This window comes from Bufo bufo, chromosome 1 (assembly GCF_905171765.1).
Source record: "Bufo bufo chromosome 1, aBufBuf1.1, whole genome shotgun sequence".
Lineage (NCBI taxonomy): Eukaryota > Metazoa > Chordata > Amphibia > Anura > Bufonidae > Bufo > Bufo bufo.
Window position 1 is genome coordinate 818934946 of NC_053389.1, and position 19578 is coordinate 818954523.

General features: G+C 45.5%; 1 pseudogene; it reads right to left on the reverse strand.

Moving 5' to 3' along the window:
• LOC120989244 overlaps window positions 1-17640 on the reverse strand; it is a 28312-nt pseudogene extending 10672 nt beyond the window's left edge.
• Between the last annotated feature and the right edge of the window lie 1938 nt (window positions 17641-19578).

Consider the following 19578-nt stretch of genomic DNA (forward strand, 5'->3'; position numbering starts at 1 on the left):
CTGAAAGACGACCACCACTGAACAAGACACACAAGCTGAAACGTCAAGACTGGGCCAAGAAATATCTGAAGACTGATTTTTCTAAGGTTTTATGGACTGATGAAATGAGAGTGAGTCTTGATGGGCCAGATGGATGGGCCCGTGGCTGGATTGGTAAAGGGCAGAGAGCTCCAGTCCGACTCAGACACCAGCAAGGTGGAGGTGGAGTACTGGTTTGGGCTGGTATCATCAAAGATGAGCTTGTGGGGCCTTTTCGGGTTGAGGATGAAGTCAAGCTCAACTCCCAGTCCTACTGCCAGTTTCTGGAAGACACCTTCTTCAAGCAGTGGTACAGGAAGAAGTCTGCATCCTTCAAGAAAAACATGATTTTCATGCAGGACAATGCTCCATCACACGTGTCCAAGTACTCCACAGCGTGGCTGGCAAGAAAGGGTATAAAAGAAGAAAATCTAATGACATGGCCTCCTTGTTCACCTGATCTGAACCCCATTGAGAACCTGTGGTCCATCATCAAATGTGAGATTTACAATCAGGGAAAACAGTACACCTCTCTGAACAGTGTCTGGGAGGCTGTGGTTGCTGCTGCACGCAATGTTGATGGTGAACAGATCAAAACACTGACAGAATCCATGGATGGCAGGCTTTTGAGTGTCCTTGCAAGGAAAGGTGGCTATATTGGTCACTGATTTGTTTTTGTTTTGTTTTTGAATGTCAGAAATGTATATTTGTGAATGTTGAGATGTTATATTGGTTTCACTGGTAAAAATAAATAATTGAAATGGGTATATATTTGTTTTTTGTTAAGTTGCCTAATAATTATGCACAGTAATAGTCACCTGCACACACAGATATCCCCCTAAAATAGCTAAAACTAAAAACAAACTAAAAACTACTTCCAAAAATATTCAGCTTTGATATTAATGAGTTTTTTTGGTTCATTGAGAACATGGTTGTTGTTCAATAATAAAATTAATCCTCAAAAATACAACTTGCCTAATAATTCTGCACTCCCTGTATATATACTGTATAATGAAAAACAGGGCAGCACAGCCTCAAGATAATGATGGGTGCACGGCCCGCTGGGACAAGTTAATCCCTCAACAATAGATAGGAAAAAGGCAGCACTCCAAAAAAAAAAACTTTATTCACCTCAGTGGCAATGGCGACGTTTCGGCTCTGTATCCCAGCCTTTCTCAAGCAAAGTAACAGGACACAGTGAACAATATACAGTATATACCCCCACAACTGATTACGTCATATAGCTTCCAGAGCTTCTTAATCTTGCATGGATAAAGTGCTGAAATAGTTAAAAAGTGACGTGTGCATTAAACAGTAATGTCGATGATGAATAACATGATAAGCAGGAAAACACTGACCCGATATGCCGCGATCCCACACCTGTGACAATGTCGGCTTTGGCGTACATTCAAACTTACTGTGCATGCCCCGGCTTGCGTACAACCAATACGTCATTATGACGAAGGAAGATCTAATCGAGTATGCGCAGATCAATCCCACACACCAAGCGGCCATCTTGAAAGAGGTCAAATGACAGCACGAGTCTCAGTATGTTAACTGTATTATCGCATAAGTCCAGATCTCGAGCAAAAGGCCACTTCCATTCATGTTAACATACACTTTTATATATATATATATATATATATATATATATGCATAATATGTCGGAAACTACTACTGAAGTTTTTAGCCATAATATATTTACATATATTATAATATATTATATATTCTAAATATATAATAATATATGTAAATATATTATGGGTAAAAAAATAAAAGAAATATATATATATATATATATATATATATATATATGTTTAAATTACATTTAGCTTCTATTTTTGAAAAAATGATGCCGTGATTTGAACTCACATCACAACCTTCTACATTAGAGCCAAGAACCTTAACATTTATGCTATCCAGCTACATGGTAACCTGCAGTGAAATATATAAATGATACTTCTGCTGTAAAGGGATACTTACTACATTACAAACTACTATGAGTGGTTAAGCGCCTTGCCTCTAATGTAGAAGGTTGTGAGTTCAAATCCCAGCGGAAACTTTTCAGAAATAGAGGCTAAATTAGATTTAAATGCACTGGGTGTCCCAAAGCACTGACTCCATATATGGACATAGCTATATATGGAGCCAGAGCAGGGACTCCTAAGCCACAGACTCACACTGGGGGGATTCCCTCACTGTACAGTGATCTTCTGCATAGACCTCAGTGGGACCCAGCACCCTCCCCTCTTCAGAGCAGGTGGTTCCTTGTTTAATGCTCGGGTTCTCTTATTGACTTCCATTGTGCTCAGGTGCTCTCCCGAGCACTCGAGCACCAGAGCACCCAAGCACTTTGGTGCTCGACCAACACTACTAACTATCTGATGTAATTAGATAAGGAATAGGATCCAGATGAAAGTACAGAGCACAGTAATGACAATGTTCTATCTCTCACAACTGCAAAAAACTGCATAAAATGGCTGCTGGGGAGTTTCTTATATAGTAAGGGGTAGGCAACTTTCCTATTGGTTGCTAGGGATGTTGCTAAGCTCTGACAAAGATATTGCAGCCTTCTCATTAACCCACAAGCAAGAAGGGAGGTTACTGATGAAAAAAAATCTAGAATATTTGTGATTACGAATATATAGCACTATATTCTACATCTTCACAAATTCTCGAAGTGCCGATATTCGTGATCAAAATTTGTGATTAGAATATTCGCGATGAGCAGTAGCTGTCACTATCCAAGCAAGTGAGCATGCAGCTGGCCATTTGCACAAGTGACTCAGAGGGACTTCCTGCCTCCATCTCCACTGCATACTGCCATGGTGCGTCTGGGTCCTCTGCCTCGTCTTCCTCATCGCCCTGTAGCTGCTCTGGCTGCTCCTGCTCCTCCTCCTCCTCTCCTGTCCCCTGTGTAGAAAAACCACCCATTTCGCTACACATTGCTTGTGCTCTAATGTCCTCCTCCTCCTCCTTCTCCTCCTCCTCCAGTTCAGCCCCCACAGGGCTCATGTGGACGTGAGATATAAGCGCCACGTCTCCCGTGCCCTGACCAGCCAGATTTACCAGCATCTATTCCAGGACATGAAGCAGTGGAATGAGATTGCTCATCCCGTAGTCCTAACGACAGACAAATAGCGTGGCTTCCTTAAAGGGCTTGAGCAAATTGCAGGTGTCACGCATGAGCTGCTACTGGCTGACATCGAAGTTACACAGGGGAGTACTCCTGTCCGCTTGGATCATCAGGAAATCGTTTATGGACTTTCTCTGTTCGTACAGTCGGTCCAACATATGGAGGGTGGAATTCCAATGGGTGAAAATGTCGCATATCAGCCTATGTTGGGGGATGCTGTTCTGCCACTCAAGGCGGGTGTGCTTTGGGGTTTACAAGGGGCTGAAGTGTGTGCAAAGTTTCCTGGCCATTATTAGGATGTCTTGCAGATGGTTGGAGGACTTCAGGAACCGCTTGACAACCAGATTAAACATGTTTGCCATGCGGGCCGTATGGCTCAGCCCTCCTTGAGATGCACTTGTAAAAGAATCCGCAGCACTCTCCAGTCTTGATTCTTTCAAAGATTTATTCACCAACACTGGTGAATGAATCTGGTGAATAAATCTTTGAAAGAATCAAGACTGGAGAGTGCTGCGGTTTCTTTTACAAGTGCATCTGAAGTTGGGGAAGTCTGAGACTGACTTATGACACGGCAGGCACCACCACAATAAGGAACGGTATTTACCCCTATTTTTTCTTTGTGCTGCTACAATTTTTCTTTTTTTCAGCCCTCCTTGAAGCAGCGCCAACACAATGTTCTTCGTTGCCGGTCACCATGTTTCCGATTTTCACTTATCGCAGAGAAAGACAGGATTGGATATCTTGCTGAAGGACATAGAGCAGTACCTCCCCTGTGTGACTCTGTTCGCCCAGGCAAGCGACGTGCAGAACAGCATGACACCACAGCGCCCTGCACATGTGGTATGCTAAAGTGGCCCTGTGAATTGTCCCTGCAGTGAAGGTTGAGAACATGTTGGAGGATGAGGAGACAGTGGCGGACATTGTCGCAGGACCAACGGCATGAGAACGTGAAGGCGGAAGCGGCGTCACCTGGCCAAGTTTCTGGTGTGGCTGTGCAGGAACCACATTAATCCAGTGGGCCGTAAAGGACATGTTTTGTCCCTGACAGTAGTTACAGCTCCACATGTCGGCTCTTCCATGCACTTTGGCAGCACCGACAGGCTCAAGGACTGGCCCAACTTCTATTCTTCATAGGTGTGCAGTGCTGGTACTGGCTTTTTGGCCAACAAATGACGGCTTGGGACTCTCCACCTCGGCTCGGCACAAGCCATCAGTTCTCTGAAAGGTGCAGAGTCCACCACTTGGAAAGAGAGGGACTGCAGCACCAGCAACTTGGACTTGTCTCTTGGCAATTTCTTCGGTGATCGATTGCTGATGGAACGACTGACGAGGAGTAGGAGGAGGAGCAGGAGCATCAGGACCAGCAGATGATAGGAAGGACATGCAGCTCCCTTCGGCTGAGGTGGTGGTGCCTTGACTGCCTGAAACCGGTTGCGTGCCACTAGGTGATGCAGTGGTTGCTGCGGCAGGCTGGACCACCACATCGGAGCCACAGTTCTTCCAGGCCACTTTATAGCAACGCTGCATATGTTGACGTAGGGCCATAGTACCAACATTGGAACCCTGGCCACGCATTACCTTCTGCCCACAGATTCGACATATGGCCACGTTCACCTCTTCCATCGGCTTTACAAAAAACTGCCACACCGCCGAGGAGGTGATGTTACCCCCAACACTACACACTGAATGAGTGCTGCCGCCGCTTTCTCCGTGAACCCCTGCACCGCTACTTTCAGGGCAGGTAGGCTCCTACGAAGTGGGTGGTTTACCCCGGGCACGTTTGGCTACCGACCTCCCACTGCTGCCACCATGCTGACTCCCGGCCACACTAGCGACTTGCTTGCTCCTCTGCTGTCTCACGGGCAAGCTGCCACCCTCTTTCTCCTGATGATGATGAATCCCCTTCGTCACCTGGCTCCCAAATGTGATCAGCTACATCATCATCATCGAGTACTGTCTACACGTCACTGATGTCCTTCTCAACCGTCTCTGGGTGAGGAGCCTGACTACTCGCAACAACTGCTCCCACGCCACTCTCCCCATAACTATCTGCCCACCTAGTGGAGGAAGCAGCGGATGTCTCCTCCAGATCTTGGCTGGGCAGTAGCTGATGACTGGCCTCTAGTAGCTCGTCGTCAGTGTATAATGGAGTTGATCCCACAGTATACAATACTTCTCTTGTTGAGGGAACAGAAAAGGACATAGGCAGGTTGAGGACAGGTGGTGGCACAGGGCCTGCTCCCAGGCCATGCCAACTAAGCTTTATGTCAGAGGAACCCACCCACTGTTGGCTGTCACTTTGGATGTCACTTTGGACGAAGTGGATGACTGATTCAACCATTCATGAACGGCTGGGTTGCTGGTCAAGACACGACCGCAAGTTGACACCGGGAGCTCAGGCCTCTTGCTGTGACCCCTGAAGCCACACCCCCTTACTCTGCTGCGACCTGTGCCTGCGCCAGAAACATTTAGGCCTCTGCGACTCCCCTCTGCAGGGCCTGGCACTTCTCTGTCTGACATACTGTTAGATCAAATAAATAAATAAAAAGGAAATGTAAACACCCCAAAAAACTCAGTAATTTTCTCACTTTAGCACACAACGGCAAATAAGCTCTTTTTTTACCACTAATACATACCTAAAAAAGGCTGTCATTTTCTCACTTCACCACACAACAGAAAATACTTTTTTGTGCCAGTAAAACAAGCCAATAAATGGTTTTAGGACATAGCTCTATAAAACCCTCATCCTGTGTGGTCTTCGTCATGGTCCTGTGAGATGAGCATAAGGAGAGATGTGGCAAGCGCTCATGCACTAGAGACAATGTTGATGAAAACGCTTAATAGAATAATATTGGAGAGGGAGAGTGCAGGGAGAGTGCAGGGAGAGAAGAGGGAGAGTGCAAGGAGAGTGCAGAGACTACAGGGAGAGTGCAAGGAGAGTACAGGGAGACTGCAGTGAGAGCTATTTATCATCAGTTTTATTTATTCCTACATGTACTTATTCCTACATCAGCCGTAAACTAAGGTATGTAATTCAATATCAATAAGATAGAAGCCTTCATTATCCCCGTGCCACTGTGCCAACCAATACCATCCAGTCTGCCAACCAATACTGGCCAGGTCTTAATGATGACCATCCTCATCTTTTTGCTGGCTTTACTACTTCCAAATCATCTTTCAAAGTCTCCATGTCCTAGAAAATTTAACAAGAAGCAGAGAGAGTAGGAGCTGGAAACACCTAATGACATATTCTCATCGACATTAGGTGATGCGGAAAAGGAGGAAATGCATATGGCAGAAGAAAGGCTCCCACCTGTAGGGCAGGAGAGCACTGGCATTGAAGAAGTGGATATGCCAACATATTGTGCTCCCACCTAACCAGCCAACCCCATATCAGCAACAGCCCCTGTTTAAAGGTGCCATAAAGGTGGTGCATGGCCATTAACAATAAAGACTGACTATACAGTGTAGTCTTCATTATTAAATAAATGGCAGCTGCAGGTTAATTGACCGCAACTCGCCCGCAGCACAGCCGCTCTGTGTGGCTGTAGACAGAGTGGCCTGGGTATACCTGATTTATAGCAATTTGTGACAAATTCTGTCATTTGTGACAAATTCTGTCATTTGTGACAAATTCTTTCATAACACTGGCTTTTACCCCTCTTCTCCACAATATATGCTCACACTTTGGCAATGTATTACTTTTTCCATTTTCCATCCAATAGACTATCCCCCTAGTGCTCCTATAGCGATTACACTACTCCATATAATCATAATTCAGAGCTATTTAGACATCGCATATCACTACACTAGATGGGAAAAGCGCTTGCCCTTCTAGCTTCTAGTACGCTTTGCGCAAGCACATGCGCGATGACATTAGTCCCCACACGCGTCACCTCCCGGGAGGCAATATATTCTAACCATGTACACCAGGCGGCACGCCTGAAACAGCGTCCGCATCCAGCACAGAATATCCATTACATGAGGCCGCATTCACTGTGCTGTTCTTGTCAAATTGAATTTCTGCACTGTATTATTTCTTGTTTTACCTATGTTGTTTCTATCCATTGTTCTCTGCTGCCATCTGCTGGCCGGAATTTGTATGCTGCACGCCTCGTTCGTTGTCTATAAAGTTTTATCTCTGGGCGTGGTTTTACAGCCTTGGGCCTGGTCACTTCCTGTAGCCTTTTTCAGTGCTGCATTCCTTTGTGACTGGAGACACACACCTTGGCTTGTGAAGGCATCAGTTTTTGACCAGCAGTTGCCTCAGCAGTTAGCCTCAGGAAAGACATCCACATCACAGCATCTACTGCATTCCTGTATTCCATCACTGTATGTCACTGCTCTGGATCAAATAAACCACGTTTGATTGCATCCTCATGTCTACGTCTGGATCCATCTAACCTGAGCATCTGCCGGTCCGGTCTGCTCCACTGCTTGGATACGAAGGTAGGCCAGTGACAAAGTCATTATCAGTTACACCTTCAATCGCCTTCATGTGGGGACAGAACAGTCAAAAACTGCCTTAAAGCCTTATACCCAGTCAATATCCGTCTGAATGTCCAATGCCCGGCTACAGGTTCCCTCAGAGCCCAGTGCCACACTCAGGAACCTCCCCTGCAACAGGCCCACTCCCAGCAAATCTGCCCAGCAACAGTGCACGTCCCACAAGCCCAAGGGGAAACACGGCGTGTCCGCAGTAGATATACTCTCGCCTGGAAGTCCTCCACCACTCGCCAAGCCACTTTCTACATCCTATGTTAACCCTTGCTCGCATGATATAAGAACTGTTCGCGCACGCGGGGCCTCCCTCAAACCAAAACACCGCAATTCACTCAAAACACCTTGGGAAACTCATCGGGGTGCCTCATCTGAGCCGCACTGCAATTTTCAGCCCCCAATTCAAAAGTTAATTTTCTTAAAGAGACAGCGCACCTTAAATCAAAATGGCCGAAAAGGACCTTGTACAGTTCCCCAGTGATGAAACAAAGCAAATGCAACCTGATACTGATCATTATGAAGAGCTGGAGGTAGAACCCACACTTCCAGCAGACCAAGTCACGCGACCAAGGCGCTCTCTCAAACCAACTATAAAGATCACAGAAAATTATCACACCAGGAAAGATGAGCTATGTGACGACCTGGAAGATCTATGGGAGCGAGTTTCCTCCCTCATATCAGGACTTAAGTCCTCCTCAGGCGATGCCACCAGCTTACAAGTTGCCGTCGGGCGGCTGAACGCAGCTCATGAAAGATACAAGAGACTGTCCACAAGGTATATAACCTTTCTAAAAGACTCTAATATTGAAGAAGCCCTGTCAGAATTGTGCAAGGCAGAATCAATAGACAGACAAAGAGAAGCCATGGTGCTGTACGCTAAAGATAAAGTGGAACTCCGCATCTCTCATTTGCAAGAAACTAGATCACACAGATCCCATTCATCCAAACATTCCTCACGGTCCTACAGATCATCATGCTCTAGAAGCTCCGCCCTGAGCGACAGATTACTAGAAGCCCGCATAAATGCAGAGCTATCCAAAGTGAGGCGTTCCTTCACCGAAAAAGAAGTCCTTGCGAGAACAGAAGCACAGGCGGCGGCGGCCAAGAGGGCAGAAGCGGAGGCAGAAGCCAAGAGGGCAGAAGCGGAGGCAGAAGCCAAGAGGGCAGAAGCGGAGGCAGAAGCCAAGAGGGCAGAAGCGGAGGCAGAAGCCAAGAGGGCAGAAGCGGAGGCAGAAGCCAAGAGGGCAGAAGCAGAGGCTCGAATAAAGATCCTCGAATCAGAGAGGGAAGAGGAAATCGCATTAGCAAAAGTAAGGCTGGGTTCACACTTGAGCATTTTACAGCGCGTTCAAACGCGCTGTAAAACGCTCAACACATGAAAACCAATGCTTCCCTATGGCCCTGGTTCTCACTTGAGCGTTTTACAGCGCGTTTGAACGCGCTGAAAAACGCCCTACGCTCAAAAAAGTTCTTGAGCTTCTTTGGGGCGTTTTGTCGCGCGTTTGCAGCCATAGGACACTGCTGTTAATCACACAAACGCGCGTAATACGCGCGTTGACTATGGACAAAAACGCGCGACAAAAACGCGCAACACAAACGCGCGTTAAACGCGCATATCAAATACGCTCAGGTCTGAACCCAGCCTAAGACTACTTGAGCAAGCTTTGAGCCAAGGCCTTGATTCAGTCTGCTTACCACCAGAGGAGATTGACGATCCAGCTGATCGCACCAGCGACTACGTACTGAAACAGTTATCTGCACCACCCCCATTGTGCAGTACTGTCCGAGCCAACAACACTGAAACCTCCAAGTCAGCTCTACCCGCAGTGCCAGTGACACCCACAGCACCCGAGCAATCCAATAACAGTCGCCCAGACGCGCCCTCTCAAGGACAGTTATTACAGCAAGATGGCTACCAGGTGTTTCCTGGCCTACCTCCACAGCTCAAGCAGCAGTCATCAGAATCTACAGAGGCTAGACCTCAGCTCAACCCTGCAGCAACATCATTCTACCCGGAAGCATCTCACCCTTTCACGCCACGCAGCCTATACGCCCCAGGGGCATCGCAAGTTGTCATGGCAACAAGCAGTGAGAAATCAGATATGTCTGAGTTTGCCAGGTTTATGGTGAGCAGAGAGCTAATTAACACCAGTCTCTCAAAATTTGATGACCATGCGGAGAACTACAGAGCCTGGAAGGCAACCTTCAAAGCCGCCATCGCCAACCTCAACCTAACCGCAGAGCAGGAGCTCGACCTCTTGATCAACTGGCTGGGCCCAGGCTCCACAAATCGCATCAAGAGCCTTAGAACTGTCTATGTGGGACAAGCAGAAGCAGGTCTCGCTGCAGCCTGGCAGAGACTCGAACGCACCTTTGGCAGTGCAGAAGCAATAGAGAAGGCACTATTCAGGAGACTCCAGAACGTCCCCAAGATCAGTCTCAAGGATGTCCATAAGCTTCAGGATTTAAGTGATTTGCTCATGGAACTGGAGCTTGCCAAAAGAGACCCTCGTCTGTCCGGGCTGTGCTACCTGGATACAGCCCATGGAGTGAACCCAATTGTCGTGAAGTTACCATACAGCCTGCAAGAGAAGTGGGCGGCATCAGTCTCAAGGTACAAAAGAGTGCATGACGTCACTTTTCCCCCATTTATTCATTTCTGTAGATTCATCGATGAACAGTCCCAGATGAGGAATGACCCCAGCTTCGACTTCCTGGAGTTCAATACTACAGCTTCAGTGACACCATCATCAAGGTATGAAAGTATTGTGCATAAACACAGAGACTTTAAGAGCACCGTGAATGTTAGAAAAACTAACCTACCATCATCTGCAGTACCCACTGGTAGACAGTACACTACCTCATCAGGAGACAAGGCCTTCAATCGTGAATGTCCCATTCATAAAAAACCACACTCGGTATGCTTCAGGTGCTGCGCTTCATTGGAGCACATGGCTAAGGACTGTAAATCCATTATCAAGTGTGAGGAGTGTCATAGTGAAAGACATGCTTCAGCTATGCACCCAATTCCACTCACAAGGGATTCACCTGCTGCTGTCACCACCAGTCCTGCTCAAAGTCATGGCGGGGAGCCCCAGAACCACGCTAACACAGCCACTGCTGTTTCCTGCTCATGCCTGGACGTATGTGGGGAGGGCCAGAGTGAGAAATGTTGTGCACGCATATGCCTAATCAAGGTCTACCCGGAGGGGCTACCAGAACAAGCAGTAAAAATGTATGCCATCATTGACGACCAAAGCAACCGCTCCCTAGCAGGACCTAAATTCTTTGAAGCCTTTGGTATAAAGGGACCGTCAGAACCCTACATCTTAAACACCTGCACGGGTCGCATAGAGACTAGCGGCAGGAGGGCACAAGGATTCATCGCTTGTTCCGTCAGTGGAAATACGGAAATACCTCTACCGACGCTGATCGAATGCGATCAAATACCCAACCATAGGGATGAGATTCCTACCCCGGAAGCTGCATTTCACCATCCACACCTAAGGCACCTAGCCAACGTTATCCCACCTATGGACAACAACGCCGAGATTCTACTCCTGCTTGGCAGAGACAATCTAAGGGTACACAAGGTGCGTCAACAGTGTAATGGTCCCGACTATGCACCATACGCCCAGAGACTGGACTTGGGATGGGTAGTCATAGGAAATGTATGCTTGGATCAACCAAGAATCCGCTCTTTCAAAACGTACGTGCGTGGAGATGGATGCACAACTTGCATTAAGCCTTGCCCTCATCACTATGAGGTGAAAGAGAAGCCTCCAGACCTCATACAACCACCTGACAACATTCCTCCCTTCTTTGCTGACAACTTGGGAAGATTGGTCTTTGACACAAGCAAGGACGATGATAAAGTAGCTTTGTCAGTAGAGTACAGAGAATTTATCAAGATAATGGACAATGAGTTCTTCCTTAAAGACGAAACCAATCACTGGGTTTCTCCATTACCCTTCCGAGCTACCAGGGTGAGACTCCCGAACAATAGGGAACAAGCTCTGTCTAGATTTAACTCTCTTCAGCGTACCATGAACAGTAAGCCTGAGATGAGAGAACACATCGTTGCCTTTATCGACAAAATATTCCGCAACAACCATGCAGAACCAGCTCCATCCTTAGGGAAGAACGACGAGTGCTGGTACTTGCCTTCATTTGGAGTGTATCACCCACGGAAACCTAATCAAATTAGGGTTGTTTTCGACTCAAGTGCCAAACATCAAGGTGTATCGCTTAATGATGTCCTTCTCACAGGTCCTAATCTGACGAATAACCTAGTTGGAGTGCTGATGAGGTTCAGAAAAGAGCTCGTTGCCATCACCGCCGACATTGAACAGATGTTCCACTGTTTCGTAGTCAGAGAGGACCACCGGAATTTCCTCAGGTTTCTGTGGTACAAGAATAACGACACCAACGCAGAGATGGCAGAATATCGAATGAGGGTACACGTATTTGGAAACAGCCCTTCACCTGCCGTGGCAACTTACGGCCTTCGGCGAACTGCATTAGAGGGAGAATCCGAGTACGGTAAAGACGCCAGAGACTTTGTAGAAAAGGACTTCTACGTAGACGATGGACTCAAATCACTACCGACTGAAGAAGCGGCTATCGATCTGCTCAAAAGGACTCAAAGTATGTTGTACCAAGCTAAACTTAGACTACACAAAATTGCTTCAAACAGCCTGGCCGTTATGAGGGCCTTCGAATCAGGCGATCATGCACCAGGATTCAAGGACATTAACTTGGGACTGGACAGTCCACCTGTGCAGAGGAGCTTGGGCCTCAGATGGGATCTCTCGGCTGACTCCTTCGGTTTTCAGATAAGTTGTGCAGACAAGCCATTCACAAAGCGAGGCGTCCTATCAGTAGTAAACAGCCTATTCGATCCGCTGGGATTTGTAGTGCCCATTACCATACAAGGTAAATCTCTACTGAGACAGTTTTCTGAAACAGTCAAGGATTGGGATACCCCACTTCCCTCCGAGAAAGAGCAAAAATGGGAAGCCTGGAAGCGATCTTTGTGTGCCTTGGATGAGATCCACATCCCGAGATGCTATATTAAAACCTCACTTTCCTCTAGCATAAAGAAAGAACTCCACGTGTTCTCGGACGCCTCCACGGAGGCCATTGCAGCGGTTGCCTATCTGAAAGTCACAGAACCCAACAACCAAAATCACGTTGGATTCGTCTTTGGTAAGGCTAAGTTAGCCCCCAAGCCCGATCATACTATTCCCAGACTGGAACTTTGTGGGACTGTGTTGGCAGTGGAGATTGCGGATTTCGTACAACAAGAACTGGGTGTCGACATAGCTGAAGTCCAGTATTACACCGACAGTAAGGTCGTTTTAGGTTACATCCACAATCGGACCAAGCGATTTTATGTGTACGTTAGTAACCGCATAGAGAGAATCAGGAGGTCCTCCAAACCTGAACAATGGCACTACGTACCATCCGAACTTAATCCAGCAGATCACGCCACTCGGCATATGTCTATAGGTTCCTTTACTAACTCTACTTGGCTTACAGGTCCAGAGTTTCCGCTTGGAGAGGCAGACGAATGTGTACAGGAAGTTTTCAGCATCCAGGATCCGGATAATGATCCAGGAATCCGCGCTGAAGTTAGTGCATTAGTCATTTGAACAAAGCAAAACGCCAGCTTCGGTTGTCAGCGCTTTGAAAGTTTCTCCAGTTGGATGAGACCCATCGAGAACGTCCCTGATGGGTGAACAGGACTGTATCAAGCTTCGCAGATCTTCTCCATTCCAAGTTGGAAAACAGGACTAATCTATGTTTGCATTCTAACATGTTCTTTTGCAGGTTGTTTATATTTTATGGACATTCGTCATAGTGAAATCCCCAAAGTGAATTTCAGACGGGGAGTGTGCTGTTCTTGTCAAATTGAATTTCTGCACTGTATTATTTCTTCTTTACCTATGTTGTTTCTATCCATTGTTCTCTGCTGCCATCTGCTGGCCGGAATTTGTATGCTGCACGCCTCGTTCGTTGTCTATAAAGTTTTTTCTCTGGGCGTGGTTTTACAGCCTTGGGCCTGGTCACTTCCTGTAGCCTTTTTCAGTGCTGCATTCTTTGTGACTGGAGAAACACACCTTGGCTTGTGAAGGCATCAGTTTTTGACCAGCAGTAGCCTCAGCAGTTGCCTCAGCAGTTAGCCTCAGGAAAGACATCCACATCACAGCATCTACTGCATTCCTGTATTGCATCACTGTATGTCACTGCTCTGGATCAAATAAACCCACGTTTGATTGCATCCTCATGTCTACGTCTGGATCCATCTAACCTGAGCATCTGCTGGTCCGGTCTGCTCCACTGCTTGGATACGAAGGTAGGCCAGTCACAAAGTCATTATCAGTTACACCTTCATTCGCCTTCATGTGGGGACAGAACAGGCACGCGCCTTTCCACCTTGGGGGGCTTTTCTACAACACGCCTTACATATTATTGGTAGACTGTCACACCAATATCCGGCAAGCAAGCAGAGCAGTATTAGTGTGCTTGTCTACCAGATAGTAGTATGCCAGTCCACCAGCAATACTTTACCTATACCCCTCTTTTGACTGGGTGAGTCAGCCAGTTCTTGAGCACCTTACATGACAATAGACGGGTGAGCATCTATATAATTTTGCTTCTTTTTTTTTATTTTTATAAATATTCTTTATTATTTTTCACATAAATTATCACTTACATTTAATTTATCCATTTTACAGTACTTTTCAAACATTCCCTTTATTTCCCCTACATTAGACAACTGATCTATGATATACATAAATATAATATTTCCACTCTCCCCACTGCTTGTATAGAAGGACAAAATAAAAAATAAAAATAATAAATAAATAAAAAAAAGGGGGAAAAAGAAAAAGACAAACAGAAATATTCTCTCTCTCTCTCTCATCTCCCCATCCCCCCTGATCTACATTATATGTGTAGTTTTTTACTTATTTTAGACTTTTTTAATTTGCATTGTCCATTACGCAACACCAGTGCATTTTTTTTCCACTTTCCTGGATAGACCTCATCAGTCACATCCTGCACATGTTAGTAGGAGTCTGCACTTTCATCCAGCAGTAATTCTTAGAACCCCTGCAGTTTATAATCTCTTCTCTACATTATAACTAGAGATGAGCACATTTTTTTTCAAATTCGAGTTAGCCAGTTCGCCGAATTTTTAGAAAAAAATTGCTTTAATCCGAATTTATTTGCGGTGAATTGTGTTAAAAAAATGGCTATTTCCTAGCTGCAGAGAGCCTGTACAGTGGTGTAGAACACTGTGCCTTGCATTAACAAGCATAGGGAGTCTGCTGTGGTAGTGAAACAATACTGTGAGTCCGTATGACATGTAGATGACAGGCATCATTTTTAGAATCACTGCACACGTCACTTATTTGGGCAGTTACGGGGCCAAAACTGACCAAATAACTCAAGTATGAACTCAGCCTTACAGGTCGATGTTAGCGCCAAGAAGAAGCGCACTCCTTTTACTCCCTCATCAGCTGATTCCACATAGATATCTACAGAACCTGTTCTATTAAATGCTTATACAAGTAGAGCCCCCCGACAGAGTGAAGAGGGTCTCAGCAGTAAGTCTGTGTTGACGTCACTGATTATTTTGCCCTTCCTCTGATCCGTCAGAACAATAAGCCACAAAAAAACTGATCCTATCTGTTCAGCATCCGCTTTTACTCAGTCAGCATTTGGTCAGTAATCCATCCGTATTGCTAATGCCCAAAAAAACAGGACTGGATCCAAAACAGAGAATACATGTGAATGGAATATTTGCATTACTTCTGTGTTTTGTACCCACTCCTGCTTTTGGCTACCAAATCACAAGACAATTATTTATTTTTCTTTTTTTCTTTCTTTTTTTTTAAACAGGGGAGAATTTATTTATTAATTTAACAAACAGGACACAGCAGGCACAGAAGGGACAAAACCACAAGATTTAAAAGACAAACTGAAAACAAAAAGTGCTTTATCAACAAGAATGGATTGACAACCAGTGTCGGGGTGACTACGATGGTAATGCATATTGATCATGAAATGTATGGGGTTATGGCTGATAACTGGAGGACAGTCCAACTCCAGCTCATTCCTACAGTGCAGGCTACACAATCACAGCTGGAAGGTAGCTGGTCGGTACAGGTAACACCCGAAAATCTTCATAAATAAGCCTTAGTATGTGAAGGTCTCACAGCCGCTGTAACAGAACTGTAAGAAGCGGTATACCATGTAGTAAGCACTGCAGGGATCATGTCTAAGACATGTAAGATGTCTGGGGGGCCCCGAACATTGTGGACAGGGTCCGAGATGAGAGTCATCCATGTGTTCAATATTGGATGTTATTGATGGCTAGCTCCATGATGAATCCCAGCATTCGGATTAGGTAGTCCTTACTAAGGAACTTTTCCTTCACAATGTGCTGATGTCACAGATGCCGTCACCTTGACGAGCTGAGTTGCTTATAAGTGGATTCTGAAGTGTCTGAAGAAATGTGAGTAAAGACATTGGAACAAATTGTCCACTTCCTCCAACGTGACCTCGTCCTTTGATTTATGAATATCATTCCATAAAGTTTTGAAGTCCGCTGTGTGGATTGGCATAAGAAATGTCCATACAGGGTTTGACGGGCAGAGAAAAAACAAGCTCTGTGGCTAACACTGATCCAGACACGTCATACCCGGTCCACATCGCTGCTAGCCACGTAAGGTCCAGAGAACTGAGTTTCTTTGGAATCACGTCCCTACAATAGCTGCGAGCACCTCGGAGCCATTATACAAGAATAGCGCGAGGGAGGTAAATGTCTCTGGTAACACCTTCAATAGATTGTCCTCTGTGTATATCCTGCAGAACCAACCTGTCCACACAATTCGGTCCTTTGTGCTTGCCTTGGTGAGTAGAGGCTTAGATTAAATCTGTATGAGCACAGACAGTGGATCTCTGTCCTTTCCTCTGAGTCCAGGTAAACAGGCAAACTTGGCTTTTTGGTTCAGCTCTGAGCCCACTTCAATGACAAGACCTTTCTGCTTCTCGGCAGCTATGTGGGCAGACAGGTGTTTGGAATACTCTTTCAGTCTGGTGTATGAGAAATTATACATCGGTGTTACGCTGTACAGAGTCCATTGTTTTTGAAGGCGCAAAGCAGCCTGTGCAGAATCAAGAGTTTCCTCTAAGGAGGTGCACTGCAGGATTTTTCTTTTAGACAAGCTTCGCAATGCAGACAGTAGACGTGCAGAGGTCAAGCTTCCGGGAGGATAGCTCGAGCTGTAAAAATGAGTGCTCCTTCATGCCGATGACCTACTTCTGGTGGTTTACACCCCATTGGTAGGTGTTTGCATATACTTGCGATAAATGATGTTCCTGTTCACTGACTGTAAACAGAGATCTTGACAGAAAATGTATCAAACTCTGCCGCCTTTTTTCTAGGCGCAATGTCTCTAGTCTCCTGACCAGCTAGATTTACCAGCATCTGATCCAGGACATGAAGCAGTGGAATGACGTTGTTCATCTCATAGTCCTGGCGACTGACAAATAACGTGGCCTCCTCAAAGGGCCTGAGAAAACGGCAGGTGTCACGCATGAGCTGCCACTGGCTGACATCGAAGTTACACAGGGGAGTACTCCTGTCCGCTTGAATCATCAAGAAATAGTTTATGGCCTTTCTCTGTTTGTATCGTCGGTCCAACATATGGAGGGTGGATTTCCAATGGGTGGAAATGTCACATATCAGCCTATGTTGGGGATACAGTTCTGCCGCTGCAGCTCAAGGAGGGTGTGCTTTGCGGTGTGTACGATTGGCTGAAATGCATGCAAAGTTTCCAGGCGATTTTTAGGATGTCTTGCAGATGGTTGGAAGACTTCAGGAACAGCTTGACAACCAGATTGAACACGGGCACATGGCTCAGCCCTACTTGACGCAGCAGCAACACCATGATCTTCCTGTTGTTGTTTACCATGGTTCCGATTTTAAGTTGTTAGGGAGAAAGCCAGGTTTTGATTTCTTGATGAAGGATACGGAGCTGTTTCTCCCCTGTGTGACTCCATTCACCCAGGCAAACGAGGTGTAGAACAGCGTGAGACCGCCGTGCCCTGCACATGTGGTATGCTGGAGGAGCACTGTGAATCCTCCCTCCATTGAAGTCTAAGGACAAGGTGGAGGATGAGGAGGTAGAGGAGGACAATGTCGCAGGACCAACAGTGTGAGAATGTGGAGGCGGAAGCGGCGTCACCTGGCCAAGTTGCTGGTGTGGCTGGGCAGGAACCACATTTACCTAGTGGACCATAAAGAACATATATTGTCCTTGACCATAGTTACAGCTACCGACCAATTTTCCAAAAAAAGGCTGTATCACAAACAAATTTGACCACTGAATGGCTAATCGACGTAATTTGGTTCATACAGAAGAAGTTCTACAATCGCCCATCAATTTTCACCATAAAGGTTGTTTCACAAAAGAATTTCACCAATGAATGGCTAATCTACATAATTCGGTTCATAGAGAAGAAAGTCTACAATCACCCATCAAATTTCCCATATTATTTTTCCTATTAATACACCCCAAAACAATAAATATAACAATCACAATTCAATGCAGAATGGCTAATAGGACTTACATATCTATTATATTAATACATCTTGTAAATGGCTGTAGTACAATGGAACTTCACCGCTGAATGGCAATTTATTTTTTTTTGCTACTAATACACACCAAAAAGTGCTGTCATTTTCTCATTTCAAAACACAACGGCTAATAAGCCCTTTTTCTTTTTCCCCACTAATACATGCCAAAAAGAGCTTTAGAACATATCCACAGAATGGCAAATATATTTTTTTTGCCACCAATACACACCAAAAAGGGCTTTAGAACATATAACTGCACTGGTGAACAGCAAATATATTTTTCTTTTGCCACTAATACATGACAAAAAGGGCTTTAGAACAAATAACTGCACCGCTGAACGGCAAATATATTTTACTTTTGACACTTATACACGACATAAAGGTCTATAATTTTCACACTTCACCACACAACGGCTAATGAGCCCTTTTTTTCCAACGAATAAAAGCCAAAAAATGCTTTTGATCATATAACTGCACTGCACAAGGGCAAATAAAACGTAGAAACATTTCCTTGTAATAAACCCTGTTAATGGCTGTTTCAAACAGCACTTTCACCCTAATAAGAGCAGTTTGCTGGAATTACAGAGCTGTATAATGGCAATTTGGGTCCCCAGTCAGTGCAGCAAGGTGTAATAGGATTGTTCCTATTACCCAGGCTGTAACCTCCCCTACTGAACCTTGTTCTACATAAATGCTATGGAATGATTCCTCCCTATCCTTTCCCTACACCTTGAATAATCTTTCCCTGCACTTGTGAATTGTTCTTTTAGCACAATTACTTTTTTCCTAGCACTGTCCCTAGCGCCTGCTGACGTCTCTCCCTGCACTAAGTACACTGGAAAATGGCAGAATCCTAGATGGCTGATGTTATTTATAGGGCTGTGACATCACAGGGTGGCTGGCTGCTGATTGGCTGCATGCATGGCATTATGGCTGATCCCGCGTTCACAGAGTTCCTTGCTCCATGTCCTCACATGTGCAGCAGCCATTTTAGGAAAAAATTTGATTTGTTACCATGAAGCGCAAGGAAATTCGGATTCGGCGCAAATCGAATTTTTCCTGAAATTCTGATTCAATTCCACTTCAATTCGCTCATCTTTAATTATAACCATAAAAAGCTGCTGATCAGTGAAGATCTGCAGCCAGGAACACACATAGAATACAATTTATATATTGGAGGGACTTGGTTCTTTCTTTAAGCCATTTGTACACAATATGGAATGTGGTTCAGAGTTTACAATCGACTTGATGAAGAAACCAAGTGAATGGGGAA